Source organism: Schistocerca gregaria, chromosome 11 (genome assembly GCF_023897955.1).
Source record: "Schistocerca gregaria isolate iqSchGreg1 chromosome 11, iqSchGreg1.2, whole genome shotgun sequence".
Classification (NCBI taxonomy): domain Eukaryota; kingdom Metazoa; phylum Arthropoda; class Insecta; order Orthoptera; family Acrididae; genus Schistocerca; species Schistocerca gregaria.
In genome coordinates, this window is record NC_064930.1 from 45,251,127 (window position 1) to 45,278,907 (window position 27,781).

Sequence of the window (27,781 nt, forward strand, 5' to 3'; positions counted from 1 at the left end):
AAACAATAGCGTGTATATTAGTTGAATCGCTGGCCCTTTCTCTGTTAGTAGCTCAACATTCCGTCTTACACATTGGTGGACGTTGCCCTGTTGGAATGCCAGCAGTGCACAGGAGAACCTGCAGTCTGACTGTGGCATCTTCCCCCAGTGAGGCAGCTCGTACTTTACTAACAGATTGTCAGCCGACTGTGTGAGCCAACTCCTGTAAGTCAACCTAGAGGACTAGCTGTTAGCCGGCCGCGGTGGTCTCGCGGTTCTAGGCGCGCAGTCCGGAACCGTGCGACTGCTACGGTCGCAGGTTCGAATCCTGCCTCGGGCATGGATGTGTGTGATGTCCTTAGGTTAGTTAGGTTTAAGTAGTTCTAAGTTCTAGGGGACTAATGACCACAGCAGTTGAGTCCCATAGTGCTCAGAGCCATTTTTTGACTAGCTGTTAACTTGTTGTTTTCAGAATCAGGAGAGATTAGAACGGAAAACTGTTTACCAAAGTGCAACAGTAGTTGCTTCTCGCCCACTAGTTTTTATTTTATTGTGCTAGGTCTCAATTTTAAATGACATACCGATCCAGGAACATTGCACTGACGAATGAGGAACTGATGTTTTCCCCCATTTTAGGGCTTGTTGAGTAGATGGAACATGAAGGAAATTCTTTAAAATTTTATTGTTAAGAATTTGCTGCTGTTCGCCGGTGACATCAATTTGATACAGCGAAGATACGAAGGTGGTGCAGTGAACAACATTAGTGAAGCGCCCATAGTGTTCGCAGATTCTGAGAAAGGACAGCGGGCTACTCAGTGATGCCATGTTTCAGAATCATCTGCAGTGGAACCAGTTGAGGAGAGCGCAGCCGTGGACGTGGGCACCCACCAGGTGATGGCCTTAGAGGACTGGTCTGACGCAGTGTGTGTGTGGCCTGAAGACATGGTTGAAGAGCCAAAAGCTTCCTGAGCCATCAGCAGAAACCAGGTAAGCACGGGACGAGCTGCTCACTTCCCAGCTCTAAGTACGAATATGCTCTATAGTGTACAACACTCAGTACACTCAGGCGTGCTTCCCTCTGGGTCTCCTTAATGAAGCTTGTGCTGTCAAATTTATATTCATTAATAGCTGCAGCAGCCGTATGCAGGAACGAGGGTTGATCCAAAATTGAAGTTCCAAAAGAGCTCCAGCAACATGAGGGTGCTGCGCGAAGTCTGTCAACACCACTGTACGTGGCTGTTTCCCCCACTCTACATTCCTACCAAACGCTTCGCTGCGCTGCCCAGTATTCGCTCAGCAGTCGTCCGCGATGTAGGTGCCCATTATTGATCCCACCGAGTGTGAGATTCGTTACGTAATTGTGTTTTTGCACACGAAAGTCACACCACGCATGGCTATTCGTCAGTTGACCATAGTGTATCGCGACAAGTGTGTGTTCACTGACATTTCCGAAAATGGCGAAGAGAGTTCAGTGCCACTTGCTCCACAATCGAGTACAGAATAGAACACCTTCAGTTTGGGAGGCAGTTATCGAGATGGTCCAAGCTGAGGTGCTTCAAAGTCGGAGGATCACCGTCTGTGAACATGTGTCTCGGATTCCTGGGAGCCCTTATGGTACAGTTGAAGGAACTTTGAAGGAAAAGTTGGGGTATCACAGGTATTTCGCTCAATGGGTACTGTGTATACTGAAAGCAGAACACTAGGGAAAATGCCTTCAGCGTGATCGCCAGTGTTTTCAAATGTCTCATGAAGATAGGGAAGGATTGTTGGACTCAATGCTTCAGGAGACAAAATGTGAGGCTTCAGTTTCACTCCCGAAATGAAAGAAAACTGGTGTAACTCAGGATCACCAGTCACAAAGAAGTTTAAACTAACTACTCCTGCTTGCAAAGTCACAACCACTGCGTTATGGGATCATAACGGGATACTGGTGTAGGGCGCACTCGGCCATTGTGAGGCAACCTGAGGAGTTACTTGGTTGAGAAGCTGCAGCTCCGGTCTAGTAAACTGACAAAACGGCCAGGAGAACAGTGTGCTGACCGCATGCCCCTCCACATTTGCACCCAGTGACGCCTGGGAGCTGAGGATGGCGTGGCTGGTAGCTACCGTTGGGCCTCACTGGCCTCTTCAGGTGGAGTTTGTTTTTAGTGAGATACTGGTGATAAATTTCATGGAACTTGGAACAACAGTCAACTCAGTTATTGTGAAACACTATGGAAACTCAGGCGAGCTATCCAGAACCACCAAAGGACAACTCACAGAAGGTGTAACACCGCTTCACGAAAACACCTGACCTCACGTCTCCCACCAAACCCAGGAACTTCTAAAAAACTACGGTTGGACTTCATGCCCCACCCGCTGGGCCAAGTGATTGTCATTCATTCCCCAAGCTAAAGGGACACTTGGGGGCCAGCACTCCTGGAGCGAGGATGAAGTCAAAGAAGAGGTGACACGCTTTCTCAGTGTGTTGGCAGCAGAGTTCTGTGACATGGGCACACAGGGATTAGAGCACCATCTACAAAAATGCATATAAAATGATGGTGATTATTCTTCTTTTCAACATTGTAAATATCTGTGAGAATAAACAATGTTCTCTACTTACAAAAATAAACGGAATCTTGCTTCTGGATCAATCCTTGTAACTTAAAATTGTTTTGAGTACCTTCCTATTAGAACTTAATCCTATATATAAACAGTACTGCTATCAACTATGTTTTAGTCAATGCATCCTTATTTGTGACAATTTGTTTAAAATTGAATGTGTACAAGAAGTACTTACATAGATTTTTGTATCAAATGTCTGCACAGAGGACACACAGAGGCATCACTGCCCACATAATAGGACAGAGTGATGTCTGTAGTTTGCAGCCAAGGGTGGCTAGTGATCAGATCCTGTTATATGCACATTGCAGGTTGCTGTAAGCCTATAGTGTTCAAAGTTGCTTAGTGTCTCGGTTGCTGTTGTTGTTGTTGCTGCTGCTACTAGTAATGAGATGTATAAAAGGCTTCATACAGCTTAAAGGGAAGATGAGATGAAGATGGTGTGTCACTCACAACTGACATATGGAACAATGTGCCATGTTGCAGCATGGTGCATGGAGGGCAACAAAATATTTACAATTTCCCAATTCTGATGTTGGCATGCAGTAAATATTGATCTGTGGAAATCTTCAGTTGTCTCAAAGCAGACAGAGTAACCACACATTAGTTGCGTCTATGGTATAGTCACTACCCTTCCCTATTTTATCTCTCGCTGTTGACATTGCATCTATGATAACTTCAGTAACAAAGAGATGTTCGCATCCAGCTTTTCTTTGTTACACGCCAACTTAACAGTTGCACGACATCTCGTGCCAGTCGAGTAGCAAATAACACTTACAAATCATCGTTCATTTTTAAGCAGACTCAAATATTTACGTAACAGCTTATATGCTTCTAACATACTGAAAACTTTTCTTCACTGTAATATTGTCTACACCTCTTAGTCCATTTGTAATTTACTTACGACCTGTAGTGTAAACCATTCCGCTCGATTTCCTCTTATTCAATGTAGATACGATGGCTGAAACAAAAAGGATACTGCTAGAGCTCTACATTTCCTTGTAAAGAAATTATCTTGACACATTACACAAAAGGGTATTTTTCTGCATTATGCCTGCCACACTCGTTTTATATACTCCATCAAACGACGCAGGTACTCGGGCTTTAAACTTTTGCTGTTAACAGTAACAGTTCAATGTATTTGCATGTCCTGAAAATGCTCTTAATCAGACGCATCCCTTTTCTTTTATATTACTGACTATCCTCTTCTTCATTACCTCATAGTTCACGAAGTGTTGGATATTACTTGTCCATAGGCTTATTGCTACACTCATTTATCACAAATCTTCTCACATAGATATGAGATCATATGCACAGAACCAGAGAGTGGTATCATCATAGAATGTTATCTGTGGTTAGGACGATGTGGCAAATCAGTGGCAACAATAAATGAAATATGAGAGTCAATGTCACATGCAAAAAATTAAGAGACTGGGAGGGTGAGCATATGTATGTAAAACGAGTAGAATGCTGCAGTGGAGAGAACGGATACAGAAAGAGTTGCGTGATAGTGTGAGTAATGAGAGGAGAGAATTAATCCAGGAGTTTAGCATTAAAGTTCTGCTACTAACAAAAAATACTCTGTCAGTGTAGAAAACCTGTTCTCCCACACATCCTCAGTATGTGGAGCAACTGATCTCCACTACCATAAGGTGGAGCTGCTGATACCACTGGTAACCACACAACAACCAAAGCTAAATCCTTACCCTCAATAGATGACGTATGTGGTATTTTCAACAACACATTCAGTCTGTGAGTTCCCTGACTGACTTTCCTTTTAGTTCTTGTAGGCTGGTGGGAGGGGAGGGTGCAGAGGTGATTGGATTGACAAGGCACTCCACAACTTCCTCTTTTATGCCCACCTCCTTTTGATCCTTGTTCAGCTGTTACCCGTTACCCTCTACAGGTCCCTCTAGCACCACAGAAGTCAGTTCCTTATATTTCAACACGAGGCCTGTTATCCACTACCTTCTTCTCAATTATTTCCATATGTTTCTTTCCTCGGCGATCACCTGGATAACATCCTTATTTCTTGGTTTATCATCCAATTTAATTTTCACCATTCTTCTATCACACTACTTCTCAAATGCTTTATCTTCATTTCCAGCATTGACAGTCTATAATTCACTTTATGAAACACTGTACTCCAAACATACATTCAGAGTTGTTTCATCCTCAAATTAAAGCCAGTATTTGATATAAGTAAACTTCCTTGCCTGTGATCGTTTATTCCTTATAATTACCTTATTACTTTATAATTTTGCTTTTAAGGTACCAGAATTCTTTTGTTTCTATTTTTTAGTCCCTAATTCTAATATTTAGCATAGCACTGATATTGTTTTCGTTACTTGTCATTACCTTCGTCATTCTTTTGTCCATAAATCAAAATTCGGTGCTCATTTGACTGTTAATGTCATACAGCAGCCCTAGAAATACTATCTCATTTTTGTTGTTGATAGCAATGTAATCAATAAATCCTATCAATCTCCAGCCTCAACTTTAATCCTCTTCCTGAAACTTTCATTTATTTTCACCATCAACTCTTAGATTTGCAGTTGAAAATTGGAGAGAATGACAGCATCCCTGTATTTGTCCCCTATTGATTCTTGTACATATTGTACGTTGCATGTCTTTGCCTGTATCTTGTTTCTCTTGATCTGATATTTTCGAATATCTTTCACCATTTTATCTTGTCAAAAACTTTTTCCAAGTAAACAGCTTCTATTACCAAGTCTTGAGTCTTCTGAAGTCTTGATTATCAGTAGCAGCATCAGAATTTGCTTTCCTGAATCCACACTTACCATCCTCCAACAGACCCACAATTTCTTTTTTCAGTTGTTGGGTGTATTGTCACCAGCTTGGATACACGAGCTGTTGCTCTCTTCTGAAGTTTCTGGTACATTTCTGACATTTCTGGTCCTATAGAATCAACACACCAACTTGAGTCATTGGGTTGCTACGTATCCCGAAAATTTTAAAAACTCCAAAGGAATGCTATCTATCCATTCTGCCTTGTTGGTTCACATTATTTCCAAAGTTTTCTAATACTCTAATGGTGAATCCCTTACGTTTTCCAAATCAATTTCATTTCTTCCTCCATCAAACAGTTTATTTCCCATATAGAGACCTTCAATACACTCTTCCCACTCACATGTGTATCGTGGCAGAATTCCTTCTGCATTTGTAATGTTACAATCCTTAATTAAATTTCACCAAAGATTGTTTTGAATTGTCTATGTACTGAACCAGTCAGATGACCCATTTCTCTTAAACTTCTTCTAATGTACCCTGCAACCATTTTACTTGATTTTCGTATTCTTTCTATTCATTTCATTCCTTCGTGATTTTTTTTTCTGCCATGTTCCTTTCTATTCTTGCGTATTTTTCCTTCTTTCTTTCGTCAATAAGTTCAACTATTTTTTCATTAACAATGATTTTTGCTGTTACTTTCCTTGCACCTATATTTGTGATTGCCATTTTAAACAAGTTTACTCCTGTTCAACTGAACTTCCTAGTACGGTATTCATTATCACATTACCCGCAGTCTCTGTGAACTTCAACACATATTGTCATTCCTCAGCACTTCAGTATATTTAACTGAGCAATATGGCACAGTGGTTAGAACATTAAATTCGCATTTTGTACAATGACGATTCAAATTTGCAACTGGACATACACATTTCGGTTTTCTGTGATTTATGTAAGTAGCTTCAGGCAAATGCTGGATAATGCTTTTAAAATGTCATGGCAGATTCATTTTTCCCACCCTCGAAACATTCTAAGCTTATGCTTCTTCTCTAATCACATTGATGTGAATGAGATGTAAAACCCAAATAATTCTTCCTTCTTTTCCTTCAGTATTCCTCTTATTTACACACTGATTCTTCATGGCAATTCTCTTAAGCTTTATTGTACTCATCATCACTAAATTGTGATCTGAGTAAACATCTGTTCCTGTATATGACTTAAAATTCAATATCTGATTTTCAGTCATGTGTCTGATCGTCATGAAATCCAGCTGAATTCTTCCCATCTCTCCAGGTCTTTACCAAGTGTGTAACTCCACTTATTACGAATGTCCCAGCACACAGAATGTAGACTTTCACATACGTCACCCACCATGCTGAAAGTAATTTGGGAAGGAGAAGGGGGTTCCTCCAAAAGGGACTGGTGTGGAGCCAAACAATTGTTACTTAACCCTATAAGTGACATTGTTAAATATATATAGCACTACAAACGAGTGCAATTACCATATACTAGTATAACTATTTTTCCTATTCATTGGTATGAATATTACCACTAAATAACTCTCTGTAGAATGGAGGGGAAAGTGCAGTGACTATCACAGTGGACTCAAATTTGGAAGGATGATGGTTCAAACCCGCCATCCTGATTTAGGTTTTTTGTGATTTCCCTAAGTCACTTCGGCAAATGCCTGGATTGTTCCTTCAAAAGTGGACGACTGCTTTCCTTCTCCATTCTTCCCTAATCTGAGCTTCTGCTCTAACGACCTCATTGTCGATCAGATGTTAAACACTAGTCTGTATAGATACACACACACTTAAATGTGTGCACATGAAGTGGCATTGTTGCGCCATAGCTAAGTATCAGGTTCCACACACGAGTGTTTGATTCACACACAACCCTATCATGATGTAACTTGAGTTTCTGCTCAGTCAGTGCTATCTGTGTTTTAAAATGAAGTATCATCATTGTTACTATTCCGTGTCAGACAACAGGTCTGTGTGAACCAATGGACACCACAGACATGCAGAGGTGCACCAGCTCCACCATGACCTCACCTGGGGAAACACTATGGGGTTCAAAAACATCTTCCAGGCTGTTAAATACTGTGCTATATCACCATTGGATGGGGAAGATTAGGAAACGCTTCATGCAAATTATCAGAATGATAAGCTTTTTGAGTGTACGAAACGTATGTAAATTTTTCGATTTCCTGCATGTAATTACTATTAGTTGGAACAGTATTAGCATTCCATGTGCATCAAAATGTATAGAAACTGGAGTTTCTGGATGATGAACTTAGATTGATCTGTTTAATAGCTCTGTCAGAATAGGAAAAGTACTTAGTATTTATTTGTATTTAGTTTATAGAGAAATGGCTCCATTTTCGCGAGACAAACATGCAACACAGAGTTTTTAATATGAGAAAATAGGTAGGGTGATGAAACTTCCTGGCAGATTAAAACTGTGTGCCGGACCTAGACTCTAACTCGGGACCTTTGCCTTTTGCGGGCAACTGCTCTACCGACTGAGCTACCCAAGAACGACTCACACCCCGTCCTCACAGCTTTACTTCTACCAGTACCTCATCCCCTACATTCCAAACTTTACAGAAGCTCTCCTGCGGACAGAGGACAGGGCGTGAGTTGTGCTCGGGTAGCTCAGTCGATAGAGCACCTGGCCGCGATAGGCAAAGGTCTCGAGTTCGAGTCTCGGTCTGGCACAGAGTTTATCTGCCAGGAAGTTTCATATCAGTGCACACTCCGCTGTAGAGTGAAAATTTCGTTCTAGGTAGGGTGATGGTTGTGAGGTTGAAAACACAAGTGGTACTATTCATTTTTCAGTACATAAATCAGCAATGTGAAGCAGAGTGTGTTCAGAAAGTCAGTGTTTGCTTTCAGGATGATTTTATAGCACACTGCATGAAACACGAATTTTTGTCTCTCAGATTTTTAGGTAGCCATTAGACATGGGGCAGCCACAAGAAGGTTGTGTGTGTGTGTGTGTGTGTGTGTGTGTGTGAGAGAGAGAGAGAGAGAGAGAGAGAGAGAGAGAGAGAGAGAGAGAGAGAGAGCGAGTTAGTGAGTGTTTAAGTTACACACACACACACACACACACACACACACACACACACACACACACACACACGCTGAAATAGTATGTATGGGGTGAGGAAGGAAGGAAAAAGAAAGAATGAAGATTAGCATTTAATATCCCATCGGCATCAATGTAATTAGAGGTAAAGCACCAGCTGTGAATTTTTTCAAGGATGGGGAAGAAAGTCAACTGCTCCTTCAAGGGAACCATTCCTGCACTAGCCTTGGAGGTATTCAGGAAAATCCCAGCAAGCCTTAAATTGGATGGCTGGTTGCATATTTGAAGCATTATCTTCCCAAATATGAGCCTGGTGACACATTTTACAAGATCTGCCAGTAAGTTAATGGAACATTTTTGCACTTTGTCAGGATAATGTACTCGTATTTAAGTTCCGAGAAATGGGATTTGTTTTATGTTACCTTTTTAAGGTTTGAGAGGGTTTCCTGGATACAGAGAACTAGCAATAGGTGAACCATATAATTCAGTGACAATAAACAACTGGTTAGTAATAACATCCTCAGGTCAAAGGATATTTACTTTGAGAAACAAGTGTGAGAAAACTTGACCACTTTCTTCAGATACTGCAAAAAGGAATTCTTATCGGAAAGTCTATGGAGACTTCAAAAAGGCGCTACCTTAGTATGTCTGTGGCCCACTTTGTGGACAGGGAGATACAGTGGTCTCGTTCCCGAATAGGTGTGTTGTCAGAATTGTTTCACGTATTGTAGTTTTCTCGGTAAGGTACGTACGGGTGTCGTAAAATCTGAGAAATGTTCTGTTTTGCGCAGGAGGCTTTCTGGTGAGGAGAGAGGCAGGAGGCTTGTCTAGGCAGCTGAAGAAGGGGCAGTGCAGGAGCTGTGGACACTGCTGACAGCTGGAGCAGGTCTGTGGGCGAGGGATGCAAACGAGATGACCGACCTGCTCTGTGCAGCAGCCGACGGAGGCGGCGAAGCTGGGAGGTGTCCGGCGGGGAGGTGGCCGCCAGGGACTTCTGCACTGGGCCGGAGCGAATGGGTACACACCTGTGGAGCAGCAGCCGGTGCCGTCCTCTGCCGACACCCGACACCAGTCGTGTGGACGCCATTGCATTATGTGGTGTGCTATGGCCGCACAGGGGTGGCAACGGCGGTTCTCGTGGCAAGGGCTGTCGGGGAGACCAGGGATGACAAGAGGAGGAACACCGCACTGGATCTACCTGGGCAGTACTGCAAACAGCAGCCTATAGACATACTCACACAGAGCTAATTCATCAACAAAGCTTTGTGCAATAAAATTGAAATATTTTAACTGTGTATTTGTCTTATTGTAAATAAGGTATGCATTAAATACACCTACAGTCGCTCATTTGTACTTATCTTTAAACAGTATGTATAACCACTCTAGTACCACTGCAGCAAAACTGAATCAAACTGTCCATCTACATCTACATCCACACTCTGCAAGCCACCTGATGGTGTGTGGCGGAGGGTACTCTGAGTACCTCCATCGGTTCTCCCTTCTGTTCCAGTCTCGTGTTGTTCGTGGAAAGAAAGATTGTCGGTATGCTTCTGTGTGGGCTCTAATCTCTCCGATTTTATCCTCACAGTCTCTTTGTGAGATATACGTAGGAGGCAGCAATATGCTGCTTCACTCTTCGGTGAAGGTATGTTCTCGAAACTTTAACAAAAGTCCGTACCGAGCTACTGAGCGTCTCTCCTGCAGAGTCTTCCACTGCTTTCGCGACTATTGAATGATCCTGTAACGAAGTGCGCTGCTCTCCGTTGGATCTTCTCTATCTCTTCTATCAACCCTAACTGGTACGGATCGCACACTGCCGAGCAGTACTCAAGCAATGGGCGAACAAGCGTACTGTAACCTACTTCCTTTGTTTTCAGATTGCATTTCCTTAGGATTCTTCCAATGAATCTATCTGGCATCTGCTTTACCGACGATCAACTTAATATGATCATTCCATTTTAAATCAATCCTAATGCGTGCGTACTCCCAGTTGCTGACCTGCTGTTTTGTAGCGAAATGATAAAGGATCTATCTTTCTATGTATTCGCACCACATTACACTTGTCTACATTGAGATTCAATTGCCATTCCCTGCACAATGCGTCAATTCGCTGCAGATCCTCCTGCATTTCAGTACAATGTTCCATTGTTACAACCTCTCGATACACCACAGCACCACCTGCAAAAAACCTCAGTCAACTTCCGATGTCATCCACAAGGTCATTTATGTATATTGTGAATAGCAACGGTCCTACGACACTCCCCTGCAGCACACCTGAAATCACTCTTACTTCGGAAGACTCCTCTCCATTTAGAATGACATGTTGCGTTCCGTTATCTAGGAACTGTTCAATCCAATCACACAATTGGTCTGATAGTTCATATACTGTCACTTTGTTCATTAAACGGCTCTGGGGAACTGTATCGAACGCCTTGCGGAAGACAAGAAACACGGCATCTACCTGGGAACCCGTGTCTATGGCCCTCTGAGTCTCATGGACGAATAGCGTGAGCTGGGTTTCACACGATAGTCTTTTTCGGGACGCATGCTGATTCCTACAGAGTAGATTTCTAGTTTGCAGAAAAGTCACTATACTCGAACATAATAAGTGTTCCATAATTCTGCAACTGATCTACTTTAGAGATATAGGTCTATAGTTCTGCACATCTGTTCGACGTCCCTTCTCAAAAACGGGGATGACTTGTGCCCTTTTCCAATCCTTTGGAACACTACACTCTTCTAGAGACCTACGGTACACCGCTGGAAGAAGGGGGCAAGTCATTCGCATGAATGGACACAGGCAGACAGTGTTTGTTGGTAATGAGGATCACCCTGTGGCTAAACATGCCTCGGTGCACGGCCAGCACATCTTGGCACAGTGTCACACCGTCTGGGTTATCTGGATACTTCCCACTAATACCGACCTATCAGAACTCCAGAGATAGGAACTTGCCCTTCAATATATCCTCTCTTCCCGTTATCCACCAGGCCTCAACCTCCACTAATTTCAAGTTGCCGCCGCTTGTACCTCACCTGTCATTCAACATCATCTCTTTCTTTACCCTCTCCCTTAAAACCCACATCCTTTCGTCCTTCCCTCTTTCCTGATGAACCAACCGTGGGTTGTGAAAGCTTGAATTTTGTGTTTGTGTGTCTATCAACATACCAACGCTTTCGTTTGGTAAGTTACATCATCTTTGTTTTTAGATATATAAAACTGAATCAAAGGAGATATGAGTAAACTAATTTGAGTGTAAAGAGACAACCTCTCCCTGAAGAAAAATGTCCCAAACATGTATCTGCAGCAAACTTTGCAGAACAGAAAGTCACTTCATTGCTGCTAAGGTCAACCACACTATTATGTCAACTGTGGAAAGTACAGTGTGAGTCAAAATGGACTATACAACTTTGAGATGATATAGGAATGTATTGAGGCAACGTACAGATGCAGTAGATGTGTCATTCTGTAGAAAACAACCTCATGTTTGATTCATTTGGTAAATCAGTACCTCATTTGGACACCAGGAGTGCCAGTGTAGTGTACAGTTAAAACTGCTTCTTTCACTGGTGGGGAGGTGCTCTGTGTATTTTGGTTTCAGGAAACGAACTCTCCATCAAAACTGATTAATGGGTCACCGATGGGACGGTTTGCTACCAGCAAGACTGTGCAGCACTTTATTTTCTCACAGAGGTTCAAGATTTCCTCAATAATCTCTTCCTGGGTCGGTGGATTGGCTGTGAAGGGCAAATCAGATGGCCACCTCGCTCTCCAGACTTAACACCACTGAATTTCTTTGTCTGGCGTGGAACAGCATGTGTAAGCTGCTCCTCTACCATTTTCAACAACCTGAAAAATAGAACCTATGCTGCTTCTGCACAAATTATGCCCAATGTGCTTCAATGAATGTGGGAAGAAATCGATCATCGTAGGGATGCTAGCCACATCAAATTAGAATGACATTTTCCACCTTTATGTATAACGTCAGTATGGTCGCTACAAAATTACGTCTACCAATTCTGTAAGCTTACTCAATAAATTTCTACATCATTCCAAAGTTATCAAGTCCTTTTTGACTCACCCTGTATTTCAGACTCGTCTACGTGATACTAGGTAGAACCAGCATCAGTTGTACCATAGACAGATTACTACTGAGTGAACTCTTATTAGAATTTTCTGCTCTGATCTCAATCTAACTTGACTTCTGTGTCTGTAGTCCACATGGGGCAATAATTTCTGTGTTTAATTACAATGTAACTTTAGTATTAATATTCAGACCACCTTATGTGCTTATCATCTGGGACTGTGTAATTAGTTCACATTTCACTAAAGAGAACTGGTGCACATTCTCAGATCTTACGTTTGCCACACAGCTGTACTGCAGTGCAGTTAAAGATCCGTTACCGTATATCAGGTAACATGTACATTCACTGTCACTTTACAAGATGTTCTTGGAACGGTTCTAATTAATACCTGCTTCTTTAATCTAAAAGGGGGTGGAAGGGCTGACCCAATAAAGTGAACATGACAATTCCATTGGGTTTATAAACAATCACTAAAGGTATGTCACAAGGTTTAACAGATGCCACTCAGGCAAGATTAGTTAAAAAGAATTAATTACATAGAATCATGATTGAGAAGGATGTAGGCTGCAATAGGTAGTGGGAGATGAAGAGGCTTGCACAGGATAGAGTAGCAATGAGAGCTGCATCAAACCAGTCTCAGGACTTAAGACCACAACGACAACATAGAATCATAAATACATTAATAAATGACCAGCCCAAACACTGGAAACGGCCAATCACGCAACATGTAAAAACTCATTTATAAGCAGGTTAATAAATGTTCTGGCAAACACTAAGTAATGCAACTCCAGGCAAAATATCACCATAACTTTAACAAAGCTGTTATTTGAAAACCCTTCAATTTCAAATTTTAAGCTTACACAAAAAAAAAAAGACATGCAGGCTCAATTTTAAGGCAAATACTTGAACATATGAGATGGATCCTTTTTTTGGACATAAAACGTTACACCAACAATAAATGTGTAATTACAGAAACAAGGCCAGAGTTTGCGAGGCTGCAGTTTAACTACGAATGGTGGAAGCGACTGAGGGAGGTAATGCTTAATTTCAAAGCGTGGCCCTGTTCGCCACGCCGTGCAGATTAGCGCACCAAAATGTGAATCAAGCAAACGCCACCAAAGCGGAAGACACGAGCTCAGGCGAAGTCCACCGCCCTTCAGCCAAACTTGCAATCTAAAGGGAAACTCTGCAGTGTGGTTGCCCGCTCCCTCAGCTCACTGAACAGACAGCACGTAACAGGGGCCGAAGAACCTTTAAGATTAACCAGTAAATAACACTACAAAATCAACAACAAATTTTGCTAACAAGTACTTCCTTTGATAGACAAAATGGTAATCTTAACATTTACCGTATTTACTCGAATCTAAGCCGCACTTTATTTCCGGTATTTGTTCTCCAAAAAACCGCCTGCAGTTTAGAATTGAGTGCAAAGCATCGGAAGTTCTGAAAAATGTTGGTAGGTGCCGCCACAACTAACTTCTGCCGTCGAATATATGTAGCGCTACACAGGCATGCTTTGCAGACACGAAGATAAATACTGGCGTCAAAACCTCTGCGTCAGTAAATAAATTTAAAAAAAGGTGGAAGATGAGCCTTTTTCTCCGCCCCGAGTTTCGGCCACTGCTTTTTCACACATTATCCAACGAAGTAAATACAAATTCCGTATTGTTCATCTTCGAATGTAGCAGCATTTCAATGTACTACGAAAACCCGACTGGGAGGAGTGTTTGGTATGTTTGTCAATATAGCCAACTCTACGTTCTGAATTTTTCCCTACTTGTGAGAAGAGATGGTTGCTAATAGGAACTTTTATGAATTGTGAATCACATGCAGTATTCTCTTTACCACAAGAATAATACGAGTATAAACATTTTGCCATGTATTGTTTCGTGTTTGCAGGTATCTCATTTAAACCCTGTCTGGCTATCAAACTACGAAACTAGAGTGAGGCAACAGCAAACGCGGAAGAATATACGTATCATGTCATGTTTATATTCGTATTATTCTTATTTCTAATAGTGATAGTCAGAAACGAAGCACGGCAATGGACTAGATTTTTAAATCTGAGATGACTGTTATTTCTGTGCAGAATGTAATGTACTAAAGTGGCGCCTTCAGTGATTTTCAAACGGAGAAAAACTTTCCCTAAACTCTCGTTCAGAACATCTTCTAACATAGGCAGTCTGTTACTTGGTTCTTGTTAGTCATTATCAAAGGAAGCAGCGGTGTAAGTAACAACAAATTTTTATTTAGTAAGTCTATGACAAATAGCAGTCTTTTGCCATTGTTTCGCTAATGAGACGACTCTTTTTTTTTTAAGAAAAAACATGTAAGCAGCGGTAGCGCGCATAAAAGCAAGCCATGCCGCGAGCGGCGACAGGTCGTAAACACGCACAATCAGAAAGCGACGAACAATGCATGACACAGGACAGTAATGCATTTTCTGCCTAGAGTTACGTAAACACCTATAACAAAGAGAACGACACTTATCAGTTCAAAGAACAATAAGCAACCGATTCAAACCAGACGAAGCACGTGAAAAGGGAGGGGGTACCCGTATACATACGGATGGAGCGCCTGACGCATAGCAATGGCTACCTGGTAAAGCTTAACTGCTAAGCTTACTACCAAACTACTGTAGCTGTATCGTCATTCATTCGACCTAAACTGTATCTCACATTACAATGGACCAACTTTGTTTCGATTTGGAGGTGGGGTCTAAAACTTTTCTCTCCCCTTGAATTTCGAGTCTCAAATTTTAGGTGCAGCTTAGATTCGGGAAATTTTTTTTTTTTTCCTTGACTTGGCTTAGATTCGAGTACAAAGGGTAAGATTAACCGGTAAATAACAATGTAAGATCAAGGCTAAATAACAACTGGTTTTACTAACAAGTGATTCCGTTAAGTGAACCAGTACGCGAAACAAACCCAGAGTGGGAAATAACTGGCTCATGAGAACCGACGCACTAAAGCTTTGACACACACCAGTAAATACATCAAAATTGTGGGTAGTAAGAGGCCTCCAGTGAAACAGAACAAAAAGAAACAGACCTTGCAACGCGTTACTATATCAACAGTAAATACAATAATTAACTGCACTTAGTAATTAGCAAACTAAAATGAGTGTCTTGATGCTGGGGCGATTTTGCGATGTTGCCAGACCCTCGCTTCGCAAGACGATTACAGCGTGTCCCTCCAAGGAAGCGGGCACATCCACAGCTCACGAGGTTGCCGGAGAATCTGGCGCGCCGGCCAATTCCTGCTGACTCCACGTGTCAACCGCCGCCCGACATGAAGTGCGCAGTTTTCGCTTCTGGCGGCCAACGAACCGACGACTCGTGCACCACTGCGAATCGTCCTCAAAGCGTTGTGTCCCTTTAACCTGTCTACTGGGAAGTCGAACACACGCCAGAGAAACTACTGGGGCTCGAGCCACCGCGGCTAAGTTCTCATGCCGTTCCACTCTGAAAGTAGAAAATACAATATTGCTAATAATATTTTAAAAATAAGTTTGCAGATAGAACTTCCCTATTCGCGAAAATAAGTAAAAACAATGTCATCAGTCTCAGTGGTCAAAAAAGGGGACATCTGACTACTTTGCAGTAGCTATAGTCTCATACAAGCTGTGATAAAGTGGCAATGTAACGTATGCCTATTCGAAACTTTCGTTATTTTACTGTTGAATAGAGAGATGGTTCATTGTGTACTACTTGGTTTTGGAATGCAACAGACACATTTTGATAAGAATAAAGGTAATGAGAAGAGACAGTAATCCAGTTCAAAATTGTTGGTAAGCCATGAAAAAAGAAAACTCATTCTATCCTATCATCATATACACTTCATACAATCAAATTACAACCAGAAAGGTATTTGGAGTTGTGTTTGAGGTAGAAGGCAGATTACCTACTTGAAACAAAAAACAAACACGAATTTCACAATGGCGCACGCGGAACTCTACACAGGTATAGGTGAATTGTAACCCAAGTTAGAAAAGTACCGACAATAAGAATGTAAAAGTAATAGCAGTAATGAAGAGTGTCTAACATCTGAATTACTGTTACTTTCTGGGCAGCCTTCGTATTAGTATTGTGTGTGTTAAGAGATGCAGAACGTATGTTCAATAACTAGTCATTGGGTTTGCTATTCTTTCCCACACAATATGTGCATAATTTGAAGGATCAGTAAATTTTGTTGGACATACGTGGTGAAAATTACCACCAACAAAACCTGGTTACATGATACGCACTGAGAAGTGTCTACCCACTGCTCTGGAGAACCCTATCATGGTTCCACTGGCTGGTGGCTTAATTCTCATCACATATAAACCAAATTTATTTCTGCTCGTCGTAGTAGTATATTTTTTTCTGAAAGGGGAAGAAATATGGACTTATATACGGAATTATTTCAGCTAAGGATATCGATATTTGAGTGTCCGCGATCAGGTTTCCTGTACATTCTGTCGCTACGCTTTTATTGTTACTGGGTGGTGATCATTTGAAATAGCGTCAATCAATGCAAAAATAATTCTCTTAACAGTTTGTGTTTCCTGTACATACAAGTTTTCGCATCCTTTCGGAAATCCGTTGCCCTACAAATTATGTAAAACAGCTCACCTCAAAACTAACATTTTTACTATAGTCTCCATGAGCAGATGGATTTTTATGTCTCAAAACACATTTTCTGTCAAATGGTATGAACAGAAAATTTCGGCTTATATAAAATTATACCTTATCCCAATACCGCAAATGACGTCAGACTGATATGCAACTACTTCAGTCATCTCCAGGTAAAACCTCCACTTTATCCTTGGTATAAAGTTGGAGCGCCATTTACACAATAATCTCATGCATACATTCTTAAGAGTCGGTCAGATGTGGCAACAAATGCAAATAGGCACCTATCGCAACTTACTTCTAATGTTCATGCAAAAGATACAACATACCATATGCCTTGTATGCATACAGCCACATGAAAGTAGTATATGGGAATTCTAATATAGGAGCCATACAAGGGCTGAAATTTGTAATAGCAAGAAGAGGTATAAGTTAATGAAGTCGTGTAATCTAAATAATAATGAACACATTTTACGAGTGGATCAGTTATACCAATTTGCCATGGTGGCGATGAACGAAAAACAGGGAAGAACAGCTCACGGCCTTTCCATAAAAAAATTTCGCTTTACAAAAGAAGTAAGTGGATTCTGGCCCAGTGATTTATGAGTATCATATTACGCTCGCTGCATTTTGCAAAAAATCCACTTCCAGAAAACCCGAAACCAGACGATCGTTTAAATAAGATACTACCAATATTGGATTATTTTAACACGAGAATGTCTAGTGTATTACCCGAGAAGAGATTTATTAATAGATGAATCAATGATTCTTTGGAGGGGAAGATTGTCATTTAGACAATACATGAAAAGCAAACGTAATAAATGACATTAAGATGTACGTGCTCAACAATCTAGACGGTTTCATTTGCGCCATGTACACAGGAAGTAGCGGAGATTTTTTTTTGGGGGGGGGGGGGGGGGGGAGGGGAGAGGTTACGTTGAAAAGGTAGTTTTGCATTTGATGGCGGAAAAGCTGCAGGTTGGACAATTATTATAACAGTTTTCATTTAGCTACAACTCTGTTGAACCTAAAAACACTTTCCACAGGTACTGTGAAATTAAGTTGGAAATATACCCCCGAAGACGTTTTATCGGCAAAACTTGGGACAGGAGAGAAAATGGCGCGGTATTCTAATGATTGGAAAATGGAAGGATCGACGAGAGGTCACCTACAATTCCACCCACAGAACATCTAAATGTTACGGAGCAACTGACGGAGTGTGCGCCAGCAAAAAGCCACGAAACCTTTGCCTATTATTAGGTACAATGTGTGTATGTCTGGGACTGACAAACAAGATCAGATGTTATCGTATTATTTATGTGAACGAAAGGCTATCCGCTTGCCGGAAAAAACTATTCTTTCATGTCATTGACATGCTAGTTTTCAATTCTCTATATCTGTACGACAAATACCCGGTAAATAAAATGACGTACGATTACAGAATGAACGTTATAAAGGGCTTCCTTCCACCAATGAACGTTCCACGAAATGTGAGCAAGAAACATCACAAACACAGGTTGTGCAAAAGCGGGAAGCTACTGCAGGGAAGAAGCAAGTTGTGAGGAAGTGGTGCAAGAAGTGCGTGGAACAAGGCAATGGCACTGATACCCCACACGAGTGCGTAACCTGCCACAGAAACCTGGACACTGCTTCAGCTGCTGTAAATTTCCCATAAGTAGCAAAAACGCGGTAATATCGGGGAAATTCCGGATATCAAAGACAACTTCTTTTACTTCTTTTCACATTGCATGGTTGCTTTTTATGACGTGAAAGGTTAGAACTTTTTTTTCACGAGTACTCAGAAAACGAGGTTTTCTCTCGTGTTAAGTCGACTTATTTCTTACTGCGTTGTAAAGCGTTCATCTCAATTTTTCGCGAAAGAATTCGTTGTGATAAATTTGTTTTAATAGCACCACAGTTGGAGTGTAGGGGACACGAGAGAAGCCTCCACATAGGGTGTATTTCGCTTACCAGTTTCTACGCATCCGGGTATCTATGATAAATGTAGACTGCTAATTCTATCATACCAGGAGCAAACATGCTACTAAATTGACGACCTCTACCAGAGTCAATCTTAAAAATTTGCATGTTTTCCTTCTTAAGAATTTGCGTTTTGGAATCCAAATTTTTTCCTGAATGCAGTGGATTTCTTGCTTGTTTGAACTGTATTTTTTGGTTCATTATTAACAAATCCCGAACATTTGATCGACGCCTATGACCCCTATAGGTGTCGACTGCAAACAGACTTTAACACATGACCACAATAACGTCGAAGCTTTGTTTTTTTGTTTTTTTAATATTTTAGATAGGCATCATGATTTTACAGTAGTTCACACTAATGGATCCCAACAGGGGGATTTTCTTGGCTGCTCACAAGGGAACCTCTCCATCCCCCCCCCCCCCCCCCTCAGATTTAGTTATAAGTTGGCACAGTGGATAGGCCTCGAAAAACGGAACACAGATCAATCGAGAAAACAGGAAGAAGTTTTGTGGAACTATGAAAAAAAAAAAATAAGCAAAATATACAAACTAAGTAGACCATGGGCAAGACAGGCAACATCAAGGACAGAGTGAGCTAACGAGCGCCGTGGTCCCGTGGTTAGCGTGAGCAGCTGCGGTACGAGAGGTCCTTGGTTCAAGCCTTCCCTCGAGTGAAAATTAAACTTTTTTTATCTTCGCAAAGTTATGATCTGTGCGTTCGTTCATTGACATCTCTATTCACTGTAATAAGTTTAGTGTCTGTGATTTGTGACCGCACCGCAAAACCGAGCGATTAGTAGGCGAAAGGACGTGCCTCTCCAATGGGAACCGAAAACATTTCATCGCAAGGTCATAGGTCAACCGATTCCTCCACAGGAAAACTCGTCTGACATATTCCTTACGACACTGGTGACGGCATGTGTTTCACATGACAGGAATATGTTGTTGACCCACGTAACTTGTACACTTGGCGAATGGGTGAAAAGATTCTTCTACCTTGCCCGATTTAGGTTTTCTTGTAGATGTGATAATCACTCCCAAAAACGTGATGAAAACATAACGGACGGACAGATAGTAATTGTCTGAAACTTTTCACTCGTGGGAGGACTTGAACCAAGGACCTCTGGTTCCGCAGCCGCTCACGCTAACAACGGGACCACGGCGCTCGTTAGCTCACACTGTCCTTGATGTTACCTATCTTGCGCATGTACTACTCAGTTTGTATATTTTACTTGCTTTTTTCATAGTTCCACACAACTTCTTCCTGTTTTCTCGACTGATCTGTGTTCCGTTTCTCAAGGCCTATCCACTGCGCCAACTTATAACTAAATCTGAGGGGGGTGCGATAGGGAGGTTCTCTAGTCAGTAGTGTTCCCCGAACGTGTCATCAGGGTTCGCCTTCCCCAGGAATATGCTGTTTTTCCGCAGAACTTCACGCGATCCTGAAGGCATTGGAGCAGATACGGTGTACTCAGGGCATACACTTTCTAATTTTGCTCTGACTCACTGAGCGGCGGAGAAGTTGGAACAGCTGATTTACGACCAACTGTACATCCTCCGACGACAGGGCAAGCAAGTGTCCTTTTGCTGGGTGCTAAGACATGTGGGCATACGGGGAAATGAACCAGCTGATCGAGCTGTCAAGGGCGCCTGCAGAGTACCGGAGGTGACACAATGTTCTATTCCTTTGCAAGGTGTCGTTTCTGTGCTGCTGCGGAAGTCTCTGCAAGTGTGGGAGGAGGAAAGCTGGCGGTGAGGGAAAATAAGCTGCTGTTGGTGAAACCCACCATCCAGCCGTGGTGTTGCTCCTGCCGGCCACTTAGGCGGGACGAACGGACCCTTAAGCCGTCTGCACACGGCCGTGCATTCGAGCGTTGAGCGTGTCCAGTTTCAGGCGTCACAGCGTGGAAGAGCACGTTCGGGAGTCTTTCCGAACATGCAGTGCAATATCTGGCCTGTCAGATATTCTGAGCGTTGATCAATGAGTCGGCAGAACGCCATTACGTCACACGCACACCGTCTCCCTTCAGTAGAGTTGTGAGGCGCCATATTGGCATTCATTTCAAGCCTATATGTATATATGTCGTTTCAGAGCACTAGCAAATTATTGTAACTTGCGTTTTATGAGAGTAGGCCATTTTAAGGCAGTGACACACGGAAGATCTGCCCAAAACGCATTGTTATTGGTACAATTTGTTGTAATTAAAATTCAATTGGTAAGTTATCTACGAGTAAGGTGTTCAGAAAGCTGTAACAGAATGTGATTAGATAAAAGTGCCATGGTGTTGTTCCAGTCGCCGGCACGGTAGCTCATCGTGTTCGGTCATAGGGTTAGCTGCCCTCTGCAATAAAAAAAAACTGAGTTCATCGATCGACATCGAACTTAAACGGATGTCTCACGACGTCCGCCCCAAGCAGAAAACGAACGAAAACGAACAAAATGAGATTTGAAAAAAAAAAGCGTACTGAGTAGTGTCATTGACCTGTACGAAGATGTTTGGTGGGGCGGAGGTTCGTTTCTTGGCACTTTCAAATTTTTTTTCCTAACATTCTCGTTTTTATTAATGGTGGTGGTGGTGGTGGTTAGTGTTTAACGTCCGCTCTAAAACGAGGTCATTAGAGCGCAAGCTCGGGTTAGGGAAGGATTGGGAAGGAAATCGACAGTGCCCTTTCAAAGGAACCATCCCGGCATGTGCCTGAAACGATTTAGGGAAATCACGGAAAACCTAAATCAGGATGGCCAGAGACGGGATTGAACCGTCGTCCTCCCGAATGCGAGTCCAGTGTCCGTTTTTATTAGGTTCTGATACTTTACTATTTCTTTCGTATAAGCATATACTATAATAGTTGATGCTATGTAAATATAAGTTCACCTTTTTTTAAGGGATGACTTTGTCCGATTGGCTTAATCTACAGCAAATCTTGCGCTACTTGTATAAAAATATTTTGCTCCTTTTTCTTTTACGCTTCGTAATTCACATGTTGCGAAGATTGTGCTACTGGGTAGGAACAGTGATCAAGTAAGACTGACCTTGGGGTTTTACTAAAATGTGGGAATGATGAAATAATGTTTATCTTATGCACAGAAGGATTCCAAATTTGTACCGCACTGTTTGTAATGGAACTTTTATAAGCCTGTGTCCTTATTGATTGGACATGGTACTTTCCTTTTCGTAGACGATGGAAGAAATGTGCGTTTTAATACAGCTAACGTGGGAATTTTACGCGCGCCCGTTGAGTAAACAGTGTGATTCACGAGCTAGAAACTTCCCTCAACTGCCGCTGGAGTGCGTTGCGATCGCGCACACCACGTTGGGGCCCACGTACCGTGTGCACAAGTGGCATCGTTCCTGAGCGTTCAGCAGCACGTTAAACTTGGCACGCTCAGCGTTAACGTTCGACAGCACGGCCCGTGTGACGACGGCTTTACACGCCTTCGCATAGGGCACTGTCCTCTTACGCATGCCTTCTTACTAAGGCGAGAGGAACCCCCGCTGTGTGATGCCTGTGGCGTACGAATCACTGTACGCCACATTTTAGTTGAGTGTGATTGATATCATTGTGTCAGGGCGGAAGTTAATATTAGTGGGGATCTGCCCTCGATTTTAGCCGATGACGAGGCGAGTGTAAGGTACTGTGATGTTTCTGGTCATCATCCTGAAGTTTTAGGTTGGAATTTTTAGTGTGTTGCCACTCCTTTTTATTCTTGTAACAGGGCAGCTCCAAACATGTGCTACGTGTTTCATTTTAACCGCTTCCCCTACGTTCTCTTGCAGTTCTCCTCTTTACGTGCTGCTTTCCACATTGCTACTGTCCACGTGCACACTGCCTGTGTACACTGTCCGCTTTAATTTTAGTCTTATTTTTGCACTTGCTGCATTTTAGTGACATTCGTCCGTTATTGTTTCCGTTCGGGCGCTAAAGAGTACACTGTTGAGCGCCCATAACACCATATCCACTATCCACAATAACGTCGAAGCTTATTTGAAGTAATGCATCTAAGGTGTCATCATTAAGTTAGTACAGAACATGATCCTACAGATCTTACAAGGTCTTGGCATCTGCCTGCAACTCAGGTGTGCTTTGGAGCGTCGCCTCCGAGCGGTTACGTGCCGTTTCAGAATGTTACCGGCCCACACTCTCACGTTGCCGGGTCGCACTGGAGAGTTGCGCGCCTGCAGCGATGCCGGAGCGAAAGTGTAATTAGTGTTGCCCAAGGAGCAGATGTACAGAAAGAGAGGGGCCATAGAGTTTATGGTTTACGAGTGTATCCAACTCCCAAACACATTAACAACTTCGAGGCCTTTTTAGGTTCACTAAGATATCTATATTCGCCAAGATAGAAGTATTGTGTCGACATATGTTTTTCCAATACTTTTAATTTGGGTGCCAGAATTTCTTAGTTAAAATTATTAAAAATGATTAGGCAACGGCAATGTATGTGGACCAAGCAGTGGGTTTTCCGATAAATTTCTCGCTTTTTTAAATTTTTTCAACATCTGGAAAGTAAAAGATTTAATAGACGACTGCCCCCATGTTGTCGGACCGCGAACTGCCGGAGGTGGCACGAATGTTATCGAATTGCGGCTGCTAACACTTAGCGCGCTAGAAAGTTTGTCTTGACTAGGCTTTGGGTAAAATATTCCATAGGTAAAATAGTCCCCCATTCGGATCTCCGCGCGGGGACAACTCAAGAGGACGTCGTTATCAGGAGAAAGAAAAGTGGCGTTCTACGGATCGGAGCGTGGAATGTCAGATCCCTTAATCGGGCAGATAGGTTAGAAAATTTAAAAAGGGACATGGCTAGGTTAAAGTTAGCTATAGTGGGAATTAGTGAAGTTTGGTGGCAGGAGGAACAAGACTTTTGGTCAGGTGAATACAGGATTATAAATATAAAATCACATAGGAGTGGAGCAGATGTGGACTCTGACCGCAATCTATTGGTTATGAACTGTAGATTAAAAATGGAGAAACTGCAAAATGGTGGGAATTTAAGGACATGGGACCTGGATAAACTGAAAGAATCAGAGGTTGTACAGAGTTTCAGGGAGAGCATAAGGGAACAATTGACAGGTATGGGGGAAAGAAATACAGTATAAGAAGAGTGGGTAGCTTTGAGGGATGAAATAGTGAAGGCAGCAGAGGATCAAATAGGTAAAAAAACGAAGGCTAGTAGAAATTTTTGGCTAACAGCAGATGTAATTAATTTAATTGATGAAAGGAGAAACTAAAAAAATGTAGTAAATGAAGTAGGCAAAAAGGAATGCAAACGTCTCAAAAATGAGATCGACAGGAAGAGCAAAATGGCTAAGCACAAGTGGCTAGAGGACAAATGTAAGGATGTAGAGGCTTATCTCACTAGGGGTAAGATAGATACTGCGTACAGGAAAATTAAAGAGTCTTTTCGAGAAAGGAGAACCACTTGCATGAATATCAAGAGGTTTGATGGAAACCCAGTTCTAAGCAAAGAAGGAAAAGCAGAAAGGTGGAAGGAGTATATAGATGGTCTATACAAGGGCGATGTACTTGAGGACAATATTATGGAAATGGAAGAGGATGTAGATGAAGATGAAATGGGAGATACGATACTGCGTGAAGAGTTTGACAGAGCACTGAAGGACCTGAGTCGAAACAAGGCCCCCGCAGTAGACAACATTCCATTAAAACTACTCCCAGCCTTGGGAGAGCCAGTCCTGACAAAACTCTACCTTCTGGTGAGCAAGATGTATGAGTCAGGAAATTCCCTCAGGCTTCAAGAAGAATATAATAATTCCAATCCCAAAGAAAGCAGGTGTTGACAGATGTGAAAATTACCGAACTATCAGTTTAATAAGTCACAGCTGCAAAATACTAACGCAAATTCTTCACAGACGAATGGAAAAACTGATAGAAGCCGACCTCGGGGAAGATCAGTTTGGATTCCGTAGAAATGTTGGAACACATGAGCCAATACTAACCCTTCGACTTATCTTAGAAGAAAGATTAAGGGAAGCCAAACCTACGTGTCTAGCATTTGTAGACTTAGAGAAAGCTTTTGACAATGTTGATTGGAATACTGTCTTTTAAATTCTGAAGGTGGCAGGGGTAAAATACAGAGTGCGAAAGACTATTTATAATTTGTACAGAAAGCAGTTGGCAGTTATAAGAGTGGAGGCGCGTGAATGGGAAGCAGTGGTTGGGAAGGGAGTGAGACAGGGTTGTACCCTATCCCCGATGTTATTCAATCTGTATATTGAGCAAGCAATAAAGGAAACAAAAGAAAAATTCGGAGTAGGTATTAAAATCCATGGAGAAGAAATGAAGACTTTGAGGTTCGCCGATGACATTGTAATTCTATCAGAGACAGCAAAGGACTCGGAAGAGCAGTTGAACGGAATGGACAGTGTCTTGAAAGGTGGGTATAAGATGAACATCAACAAAAGCAAAACGATGATAATTGATTGTAGTCGAATTAAGTCGGGTGATGCTGAGGGAATTAGATTAGAAAATGAGACACTTAAAGTAGTAAAGGAGTTTTGTTATTTGGGGAGCAAAATAACTGATGATGGTCGAAATACAGAAGATATAAAATGTTGACTGACAATGGTAAGGAAAGCGCTTGTGAAGAAGAGAAATTTGTTAACACTGAGTATAGATTTAAGTGTCAGGAAGTCGTTTCTGAAAGTATTTGTATGGAGTGTAGCCATGTACGGAAGTGAAACATGGAGGATAAATAGTTTGGACAAGAAGAGAAAGGAAGCTTTCGAAATGTGGTGCTACAGAAGAGTGCTGAAAATTAGATGGGTAAATCACATAACTAATGAGGAGGTATTGAATAGAATTGGGGAGAAGAGGAGTTTGTGGCACAACTTGACAAAAAGAAGGGACCGGTTGATAGGACATGTTCTGAGGCATCAAGAGATCACAAATTTAACATTGGAGGGCAGCGCGGAGGGTAAAAATCGTAGAGGGAGACCAAGGGAAGTATACACTAAGCAGTTTCAGAAGGACGTAATTTGCAGTATGTGCTGTGAGATGAAGAAGCTTGCACAGGATAGAGTAGCATGGAGAACTGCATCAAACCAGTCTCAGGACTGAAGACCACAACAACAACAACAACTACGAAGAGTGACTTATATCACCGGAAATCACGAATCCAGTAACATAACTGAGACGATATTCCATTAGCAAGCAATTTCACTACAAACTACTTGTGTGGTACAGTGTCAAAAGCCTTGTGGAAATCTAGAAATAGGAATCAATCTGAAACCACTTGTCAACAGGACTCACACTTATTGCGAGTAAAGAGCTAGTTGTGTTTCATAAGAACGATGTTTTTTAAGTCCGACACTGAAAGTTTAGCAGAGCTTTGGGAGACTTTCTAACAAATACTGCAGAACTGATGATTAACTTGCCATCGAAAGTCCTAAAATTGTTCGGGCAAGTGGGAACCAAATGGCTATTGAAGTTGGTGTGCAGAATCTGGAGACAAGCCATTAACTTTACCCAAAAGTATGGTCCACCCAACTCTGAAGATAGGAAAGAGAGATAAGTGTGAGAACTATCGTACAATCAACTTAATTGCTCATGCATCCCAATTTCTGAGGAGAATAATATTCAGGGTAACAGAAACCGAAACTGAGGATTTTTTAGGCGCGTTTATAGGATTTGACGACCCAGAAAAGGCGTTCGACAGGGTTAAATGGTGCCAGGTTTTCGATGTTCTGAGGAAAGTATGTATATGAACCAGGAAGGAAAAATAAAAAAAAAGGAAGATGAATGCGGGAGTGCTAGGATAAAAATGACGTGAGACAAGAATGTAAGATATTCCTCTTTCTATTCAATCTGTAACAACGAAATAATGATGGACATGATAGATAGGTTTGCGAGTGCTTATAAAATTCGGGGCGAAAGAGTGCCAGCGATAACATTTTCAGATGTCATTGCTATGTTCCGATAAGAATAACTGCGGAATATACTGAACAGAACGAATAATCTCCTGCGCACGGCGTATGAAATGAGTGTAAAGCAAAGACAGGAGAAAGCATGAGGAGCAGCAGAAATGAGATTAGTGATAAACTTAATACTGCAGTCGGGGACCACCAAGCGGACGGAGTGAAATGAGGGTTGAATGCGCTCCCGCTGAGAAGCTGCAATTAGGTACTGGGTTCACTTTTTCCTGCAAGATACGAGTCATGTGAAAAATTTACAGCTAGTTGTATGCAGAAAATTGTTACTTTAACAAACCGAAAAGGCATGTAAATAATTATTGTGCCAAAATATTACACTGTGTTCTACCCGTAACGCTTGCTAACTATTCTAGATGTTGAGAATTATTTCAGATTTTTTATAAATTTTCTTCGTTGCTATGAAGTAACCCATTTTCTATAAGTCCTCGTACAACGGACATAATTTTAATTTGGACTACAATAACGGAAAACTGAAATAACTGTTATTTCTAGACTCTGCAACAACACATGAAATATTTAATGATGAGCAATTAGAAACTCTTCCTAATGGCAGTAATGCCGAATTATCCGATTGGGAAGGTGACGAATTCTCGTTTTTGGCTTAAAATTATCCTATTGATGAAACAGAGCGTAAACAATAACAACATTGCGATATTGTGTCAGTGGTTAGGGGAAGAACACGTCCTTGTACAGTGAATTCCTCTGATAGCGAAGATGTGGTCGAGGCAGAGAATGTGAA

General features: G+C 41.8%; 1 long non-coding RNA gene across 1 annotated transcript in view; it reads left to right on the forward strand.

Moving 5' to 3' along the window:
• The window catches only part of LOC126295295 (uncharacterized), a 50,003-nt gene extending 40,289 nt beyond the window's left edge, over positions 1-9,714 (forward strand). The window contains exons 2-3 of the long non-coding RNA XR_007552452.1: positions 812-966; positions 9,210-9,714. This is a non-coding gene — a long non-coding RNA (uncharacterized LOC126295295). The remainder of the gene's footprint in view (positions 1-811; positions 967-9,209) is intronic.
• Positions 9,715-27,781: the final 18,067 nt, after the last annotated feature.